General features: G+C 44.7%; 1 long non-coding RNA gene across 1 annotated transcript; it reads right to left on the reverse strand.

Annotated features, from left to right (window-relative positions):
* Window positions 1-1,336: 1,336 nt before the first annotated feature.
* Gm41215 lies at window positions 1,337-8,471 on the reverse strand. The gene is made up of 3 exons (XR_874834.3): window positions 4,210-8,471; window positions 3,328-3,462; window positions 1,337-2,634 (listed from the first exon to the last, which is right to left on the reverse strand). It is a non-coding gene; the product is annotated as a predicted gene, 41215 (long non-coding RNA).
* Between the last annotated feature and the right edge of the window lie 549 nt (window positions 8,472-9,020).

A 9,020-nucleotide genomic window follows, 5' to 3' on the forward strand; every position in this document is an offset into this window, starting at 1 on the left:
TTACACGAACTTTCCAAGGTAGATTTTTATCTCCACCTTCCAGAGAAGAACATGGAGACTCAGAGAAGAGAATTAATTAGCCAGGAATGACAGAAGACACAGATGGGAGATCTGAGATGGCCACCCTCCTCTCTGAGGCCCCGAGACTGGGTTCTTCTTGAGTTGTTTGTAATGGTTGGAGGGAAGTACTGGAACAAAGCATGGGCTAGGTGGCTTGAGCTACAGAAACGAACTGATAGCTTTGGAAGCTGGGGCAGGCTGGTGGCAGGGTTGGCTCTTCTGAGGCCACAAGATAGCCTCTGTTCCACACTTCCCATGTGGCTTCCGGAGCTTTGCTAACTGTCTTTGCTGCTCATTGGCTTGTGGCAGCAAAACCCCAGGCTTCCCAAGGTATTCACTCTCCCCATTTGTGGCCCAAGGTCCACTTTTTAGAATTTTCGTCTACCTTGCTCCAGGATGAAGTCTTAGCTACTATCTGCAATGACCTCATTTCCATAGAAGGTCACATTCTGTGATAATGAGGATTAGGACATAATTCATTCTGTAACAATGTTTATAAGTCTGCTATGGCTCTCAGAAGGAAGTGTGCAGGGTTAACTAGTTCTAGGCCAGGGTTAACTAATCCCAGGACATAGCCAGAAGTCCCAGAGGATATCATGATTTTAGAATGCACGAGTATTGCTTCAGTGGGTAATTAGAACCAGTCTTTCAGAAACCTGAAAAAATCACACTTGTCTGAGATGACCAGGAAATGTCTTCAATAGTGACAAGATGTAAATTTTTATATGAAAGAATAGCAGCTGAGAACTTTGTTGAGGGTCTGCAGTCCTAGGAGGCCAAGGTTGAGGGTCACCAGAGCCCAGCAGTTTAAGACAAGTCTGGGCAGCATAATGAGTATATGTGTGCATGTGCGAGTGTGTGCATGCATGTGTATGTGGGTATGGGGTATGGCTTAATTTACAAATCAGTGGAGACAAAGGAGGTATAGTCTCTGTGTAGAACAGCATGTATTTGATAGAAGTTGTGAGACAATGAGAGAAGGTATCAAACAAGGAAACTGACTTCCTAATGTAAGTGTTTAAAACCTACCCTTTACCCATAGGGCTATCCAAGCTGAGGCCTGGCATGCCAGTCTGAGAGAAGCCCCAGGTGCTTGTAGGAGAATGTTAGCAGCTAAGAGAGAAAAAGAAAAATGTTCTACTCCTTTCATCCTTCTAGATTTTTTTTTTCTTTCTGAAACAGGGTTTCTCTGTGTCGCCCTGGCTCTCCTGAAACTCACTCTGTAGACCAAGGCTGGCCTTGAACTCTGAGATCTGCCTACCTCTGCCTCCAGTGTGTTGGGATGAAAGGCATGCACCGCCATCACCCACCATCCCCTTCTGGAATCTTGAGTCAAAAACACCACCCTTCCAAGACTCCGGGGAAAAAAAGCCTGTGGTCAAAACTTCTCTGGTGTATAGCCCATTGGAAAGTGATTTCCCATTAAAAAGAAGCCCCAGATTCAATGGTGTTAGGAGATAATGGATTAATTGGGAATTCGACTTCCAACGGGCCCTTGAAGGAAACATAACACACTCAAATGACTCATCTCAGAACAGCTTAGTAAATGACAGGCTGGGATCAGTGAAGCCACAAAAAGAAGGTTCAATGCTTCTCTGGACTTGTCCCAGCAGCAGGGCTCCATCAACCACTCAGAAAGCCAGAGCAGGAAAGGGGACTCCACCTGGAAGGCAATGCCCAGCAGCATCTGTGCCTAGAGAGGAGAGACACAGACAAGCCCACGATGACCGGGCTGGGCAGCCCGTGGGGAATGAACCTACAGTAAAATATCTTCCCTTCACCTGACCCCATGATGAGGCCTTTGCTCCGTTAAAGGTGAGGTGTCTGTTGATTTGGAGCATCCGGTCAACCTCCCAGGGCTCAGAGCAGGGTGGAAATAGTTCACAATGGATGTGGAATGACAATGGAGGGTTTCTCAGCAAGGAGAACCTTTTAGTGTTTAATATGTTACTATACTAATGTACAAAGGAGGCTCTGGGAGACAGTATTATCAAACCAGATTTACTGTGTAACTTTTTCTTTTTCTTCTTCTTCTACTTTTTTTTTTAAAGGACTTCTGGGGCTAGTGATCAAAGAAAACCACTTTGGGAAGCTTTGATCTGTGGGGTGAAGTCTAAGCTTCCTGAATTGTTCAAGATCCTTTTAGATGAACGTATCAGAAAGCAATCTCAAGCTAGAAGAAACAAGAAAGAGAATTTTCTGGTTTCCAGAGAGCCGGCAAGTCCAGGAAGAGACACTGACTGGTGCACGACACACCAGTTCAAAAGATGATCTGAACGCCGTCCCTCCCTCCGACATCCAACTCAGCCTCGCTCAGTTCAGCTTCATTCTACACGAGGGCTCGCCCCATGAGGTGGCTGGCTCCCCTACTGCTTGCTCCACATCCACGTGCTCTCAGCCCAGCAGGTCCAGGGAGGAGGGATTTCATTGGACTTCGTTCTTCCGTGTCCCCGTGCACATCCGATGGGGACTGATTGCTCCTGCCGGGGTCGAGGGCTCATCTCTGCACAATTACTGGCGTCAGTTCCTCTCAGCCCTTTGGCCACTGGGAGGATGACTGTATTTACAGACTCACTAGGGTCATACAAGGTGGGGAAGGATCACGCCAAAGAAAAAGAAATGAGGGTCATGGGAAAACATGCAGACTTTTCTCGAAAAACAAAAACAAAAACAAAACAAAAAAACATGCAGACTTTTGTTCAAACTAAAACCATCACAACTGCGATCCTGGGTATTTCTTAGCAGGGATTCCTTTGACTTTAGCCTCAAACTGTGAATCCTAAAGGGCACCCTGGCAACCCTGGTTCACTCACTATTGCTCAGCTACACGGTCAATTGCCCCATTTTCCCCATGATCCTCTCTGATTTGAATTCCTGCCCACCTACACCCAGAGCTGCAGTTGGTTTTCCTCCTGGTAACTCTTATTGCAGTAAAATTCCTATGTGATCCACCGGTTACTTATCACACAATGCCTTTTCTTGCTACACGCGTGTCTCATATCTCCCACAGACATATCTGCACGCCAAACCTGAGCTCTGGAACCTTTGTTTTGTTTGTCATTAGTTCTCATCATGTAGTCCAGTCTGGTCTGGCTACTTAGTGGCCTTGCCCAGCCTCGGTCCCCATCCGCAGGTTGCCAGGGTTACAGGTGCATTGCACTAGCCCCAGGGTATCCTCCATTGCTTGGTATCTGTCTCACTTGGTATACCGTGGGTGCTAACCTAATTGTTTTGGTTGCTATTTCAGAAACTGAAGTAACGCCTTACCTTTGTACGGTAACCTTGAAAAATGTTCTTCCTGGGGTTTGGTCTCAGTTTCCTCGCAGGAGTGTGAGTGCAGACGGAAGAGAACAGCCTGTTCATTCACTTGCTCAGTACCCACCAAGTACCTCTGTGAACACGCTGCCAAGTGACACGAAGCCAAAAAACGGTAAGTGAGAAGCAGGCAGTTCCCTAAGGACATTAGGAAACGTGTGGGATATAAAGTAAGAGTGAACATTCTCTAAGGGAGAACACTATGTGTCAAGACATGTCACCAGTCTCCTACAGAAGGGACCTTGGCAATAGCTAACCAAACGTCATATACCTTTCCCCTTGCACATGACCCAGCACTCTCAGTCCCAGGAGTTGATCCCCAGACAGGACTGCAAATGTGTGAAACAACACACGTGTGAGATTTTCACTGAGGCAAGCTTACAAGAGGAAAAACTAATAAACAATGTTAATACCTAGCCTTAGAAGACAGGTGAAATAAATTATGGGGAAGTTTGATATATGTTATTTAAATAATTTTATAATCACATTGATTTTATAGTGATTATAAATATGGGAAGTGTCAAATATGGGTTGAGTGAAGTGATTTCCATTACACAGTGTTAAAAATAAAAAACACAGAGAGAAGGCATCTGAGAGAAAAAGCAAGATAGAATATTGAATACAATATGCCACCTAGGAAGAATTTTTGCTAAAATCATGGCTCTAATCTTGATTAAGTAAGCAGAAAAACTCAGGATGCAGTACATTTTGAAAGATAACTAGTCTGGGTTCTAAAATATGAACTAGAATACAATGTGTCTTAGGGCTACTATTGCTGTGATGAAACACCACCACAAAAAGCAAACTGGGGAGGGAAGGGTTAATTAGACTTACACTTCCACATTGTAGTCCATCACTGGAGGAAGTCAGGACAGGAACTCACACAGGACAGGAACCTGGAGGCAGGAGCTGATGCAGATTCCATGAGGGTGCTGCTTACTGGCTTGTATCTCATGGCTTGCTCAGCCTGCTTTCTTATAGAACCCAGGACCACCATCCCAGGGATGGCCCCACCCACAGTGTGCTGGGCCCTCCCTCACCAATCACTAATTAGGAAAATGCTCTCCAAGCTTGCCTGCAGCCCTACCTTACAGAGGCATTTTCTCAGTTGGGGTTCCTTCCTTTCAGATGACTTTAGCCCGCATTAAGTTGGCATAAAATTGCCACCACACAATGTCAGTAAAGGAAAAGTACAATGAAATTCAGGACACTGCTGTAAGTTAAAAGAGACAAAAACCAAAACAGGCCAGGTGTGGTGGCGCACGCCTTAATGCCAGCACTCAAGAGGCCGAGGCAGGTGGATTTCTGAATTCAAGGCCAGCCTAGTCTACAGCGTGAATTCCAGGATAGCCAGGGCTACACAGAGGAACCCTGTCTCAAAAAGCCAAAACCAAACAAACAGTATTGAAAGTTGACTGATGAATCTTAAGGAAAGAATAAGATGAGGTTAAAAAAAAACAATTTAAGGAAAAACTCAGAAATTTTTAAGATGAGCTATTTATTGAGTTGGTTTTAATTTAACGTATTTAATGATAATACTACTGGTGTTGAATGGTAGCAAAAGGAAATGGAACAGATGGATAGATAAATAGGCAGACAGACAGGTTGGCAGGTAGATGACAGACAGAAAGAGAGAGATAGGTAGATACAGAGATATATGGTAATAGAAGGTACAAAGAGATAATGATTATGTGTCAATTTGTTAACTGGTGAATTTAGACGAAATACAGACTTTCACTTACCATTCTTCTTACCTATCTTTGCGTTTGGAAACGTTAATTGTAAGTAACTGAAGGAAGGAAAAAAATCACAAGAATTATGCACATGAGGATGTTTTTCATTCCAAGTATAACTTGACTCCAAACAGGTTTCTCTATAAAGGCAGTTCAGATGATGTCATCATTTTCTCTCTTTTGGGAGACCTTGTCTTCTGTTCGTCCTGCTGTTCCACGGGACAGCGATAGCAACCCCCACAGGAGAGAAGGAAGGCCAGGGATGGAGCACGAGTGTTGCTTTCTGATTGGCCCAAGCTAGATCGCTAGCCCAGTCGGTTGCTAGAGTCATCCATATGTAAAATCCAGATGCTGTCACCAAAAGGCAGGCAAGTGGGTATGCCAGCCGATGCTCCTCACGGGAGAAAGCAGGGGGAACAGCAGCAACAACATTAGAGAAAATTAAGGGGTTATCATCATTCGACCATGCTGATCCATAGAGGAGTCATCACGCACATCTACTCCTCACCCCGTGACTTGGGGATGACAGGAGACGATTGTCCTTCCCTTGAACACCTACAGCAGAGGAGCAAACTGAAAAGCAAATAACTAGACTGCATCTAGATTGTCTCAAATATGCATTTGCACTTGAACCTGAAAGCCAAAGTCTGTATTTGAATGGACCTTGACCAACGGGATGGAATAAAGGTCTCAATCTGATAACTAAGTATAAGATCTGAACTTCTGCCAGAGACCACCACAGGCTTCCTCCGTGCTCACTACGGCCGAATGGATTTGATTTGTTAGTGTTGTGGGGGCTGGGGGGTAGGGGGTGTACATGGGTGTGTGGAATCCAGAGGACATCCTTGAGATGTCCCTCAGGTTCCATCTACAGCAGCTGATGTTCTCTTGCTAATTGTGTCACCCTAAAAAACCTGTTTGCAAGGTTCCACACGTAGGCTAAAGGAAGCCTGTTCCCAGCTGGCTCTGATTAGTAGTTAAGAATTGCCATACAGCCTATGGCTGGACAGAGGGAGACGGGCGGGGCCTTTAGCTTTACACGGGATAGGACATGGAAATAAAGAGACAGAGTCACCATGATCCGGAGGGAGACAGATCAGATTTAGAGCTGCAGGAGGAAAATCATCCAAATTGTAGGTGAGAAGGAATGTGACCCCCGAAAGGGCTGTCCAGAAGCGTCTTGGGCAGCAAAGACTAGGGAGCCGCCCAGAAGGAGCCAAGGCTACAAAGATAAAATATAGAATATAGAGGGTGTTAAACCAGGATTACAAGAGGGACGTGTGTGCTAGCCGTGGGGAGGATTAGAACTGATCAGCCTTTAAGATAGCCAAGGCATTTTAAAATTAACTGGTGGGTGTGTGTGTGTGTGTGTGTGTGTGTGTGTGTGTCTTCCATTTGGGAATCCAAATAGCTCATGAGCAAGTGCGCACATTTGACCTGCCAAGAGCCAACATAGTGTAGCCAACTACCCCTACACCATCCACTTCTTTGTTGTTTTGTTTTGGAGACAGGGTCTTTCATTGGCTTGAAGCTCACTGGTTAGGATACTTTAGCTGGATAGCAAGTCTCAGAGATATGCCTGTCTTGGTATTGGTGCTAGGATTAAAGAGTGAACCATCATGTTTGGCTTTTTTTTTTTTTTTTTAACATAAGTTCCAAGGATCAAACACGAGTCCTCACACGTACACGGCAAATGCTTTAGTGATTAAGCTACCTGTCTCATCTCTGGATTGTTCTTCAAACAGTGTATTAGTGCTCAAAAATTGCCCAATTTTTTTCTCCTTTTAAACATCGAGAAATAACCCTTTTCTCTTCTAAGCATGTACAAAGACCTGCCAACAAATTTTTAATGTTTTATCGTAATACATATATATATTGAATCCCATTATGGCTCATGGAGCTTATAAATAGTGTCACAAGACAAAGGTATTCATAAGCTGCGGTTTCATGTGAGATTCTTGAGATATTCAGTCTCTCAGAGGACCTGTCTCATCAGTCACTTTGGATGCTGCAGATAAGATTTACAGTGTTGCTCATAAAACGTTAGAGGCTTTTCTGTGTGATTGAAGCACCCATCAATTACCGATGTTTCCCGGGTGGTGCGGTGAGCTGATCTGCAAAGTGATGCAGACTCAAAGGCATTCTACTGGTGCCTGGAAAACCCTTCATACAAGCATGCCCGGGAAGGTGATGTGGACAAATTCCAAGTCTGCCCTTCGATTAGCAGGGGCTATTCTAGACAATGGTTAGACTATGCAGGTTCTGCAAGGTTTTCAACTGTCCTGTGCCCCTTTCAGGGCTGTGACCACAGCCATGACAATGGAACATACTCTGTCAGAGTCCTCTCTGAATTCTGTTGTACTGAAGGTGTGCTGTCCACACAGGACCTTTCTAGACTGTTCTCATAGGGATATAGGCTTCATCTCTATAGATCTTTCTTCTCCCTGGGATAAACAGACTTAGGGTATAGGGAGCCATGGCAAGGGGATTCCCCCTCCCAGCCTCAGCTCTTTTGGCATGTCAGCCTTTACCAGTCACCACTGCCTAAGACATGTGTGCAGCTCTCTTTCACATCGCCCTTGTAGGTCTTATGATATATATGTATATCATTTTGAATTTATTCTACAACCTTGCATGTAATTTCCCTTAATCTTAAATGTCAAGGGCTGGAAGAGAGTTCACATACTGTCTATTGTGTTTATCTATTAAAAAAACAAACAAACAAAAAACAAAAAAACAGGCTGGTGTGTTCTCCTCAATAGGGCAAACTATTCGCAACCATTCTAGCCAGCCTTGGATCTCTCTCTACCCTGCCCCATGCCCTCTGTTGACAGAGGTCCTCCCCCTCTGAGTTTAGGGTAACCATCTTTTCCCCTTCATTGCATTCCACAGATTTAGCCATCCCAAAGGGCTAATTTGGTAGTAGTTGGAGAAAGCCACTGGGGCTTTGAGCCTGTGATTCATTTCCGTTGGCCTTACAGCAATGATGGAAGGCTCTGAGTCAACGCATCCCCTTCTCGGGCCCGGTTGCGTGCTGGCTGCACAGCCAGGCCCCTTTGGCTCTCACCGAAGGGGAAACTTAAGCACTAACTGAGATTAAGTGACTCTCCTGAGGTCAAACAGTAAGTCAGGGATGGAATGAGAATTAGAGTCATGGCTTGGGAGAGCCTTGAGGATGGGGAAGAGGGTGATGATGTAGGGAGACCACCTAGCTGTGTTACTACCCTTTCCTCCCATTGCAATGACAGACAACTCTGGCTCTGGATGCTTTTCTCCAGTTAATAATTCATTCCGAACCTCAATAATGAATTAAGAGTGCTCGTGCTCACGGCATCCTCCGGTGACAGTTTGTGCTCTGCTCCAGGAGGAAAAAAAAAAAAAAAATATATATATATATATATATATATATATATATATATATATAAGCCATCTGTAATGTTGATGCAGTTCAACTCAGTTTGACATGAAATTTTTAGCCCACACTGTGTGCCAAACATTGGGCTAGTTCTCTGAAATGCATATTGGGGAAAGTGCAACACCTGCCCACGGGAACTTGGAGTCTAATGCCCTATTTGTGCATTACATGGCATTTTATTATTTGTACAGTTTCTCTTTGGGGCTGACATAATGCTGGGAGCACATATTAGATTTTGACTTACAACTATGAAGAATACGCAGCATTCCCAAAGACATGATTGGTTAGTTTTTATTCAGCCGGATGAACTGGTGAATGCCAGCACACACACACACACTGACATCAGCTGCCGCCCTTCAGTTAGAGCCTTGGAAAGTCTATTGTAAATCCTTCAGTGAAACGTTTTGGCAGGAATGCTCATCCAGATATTATTCAGAGTAGAACTAAAACTGAGCACACATCTGTTGCGATGCCTCTACATGCAGGGAGGTCCGTGC

Source organism: Mus musculus, chromosome 14 (genome assembly GCF_000001635.26).
Source record: "Mus musculus strain C57BL/6J chromosome 14, GRCm38.p6 C57BL/6J".
NCBI classification, from domain to species: domain Eukaryota; kingdom Metazoa; phylum Chordata; class Mammalia; order Rodentia; family Muridae; genus Mus; species Mus musculus.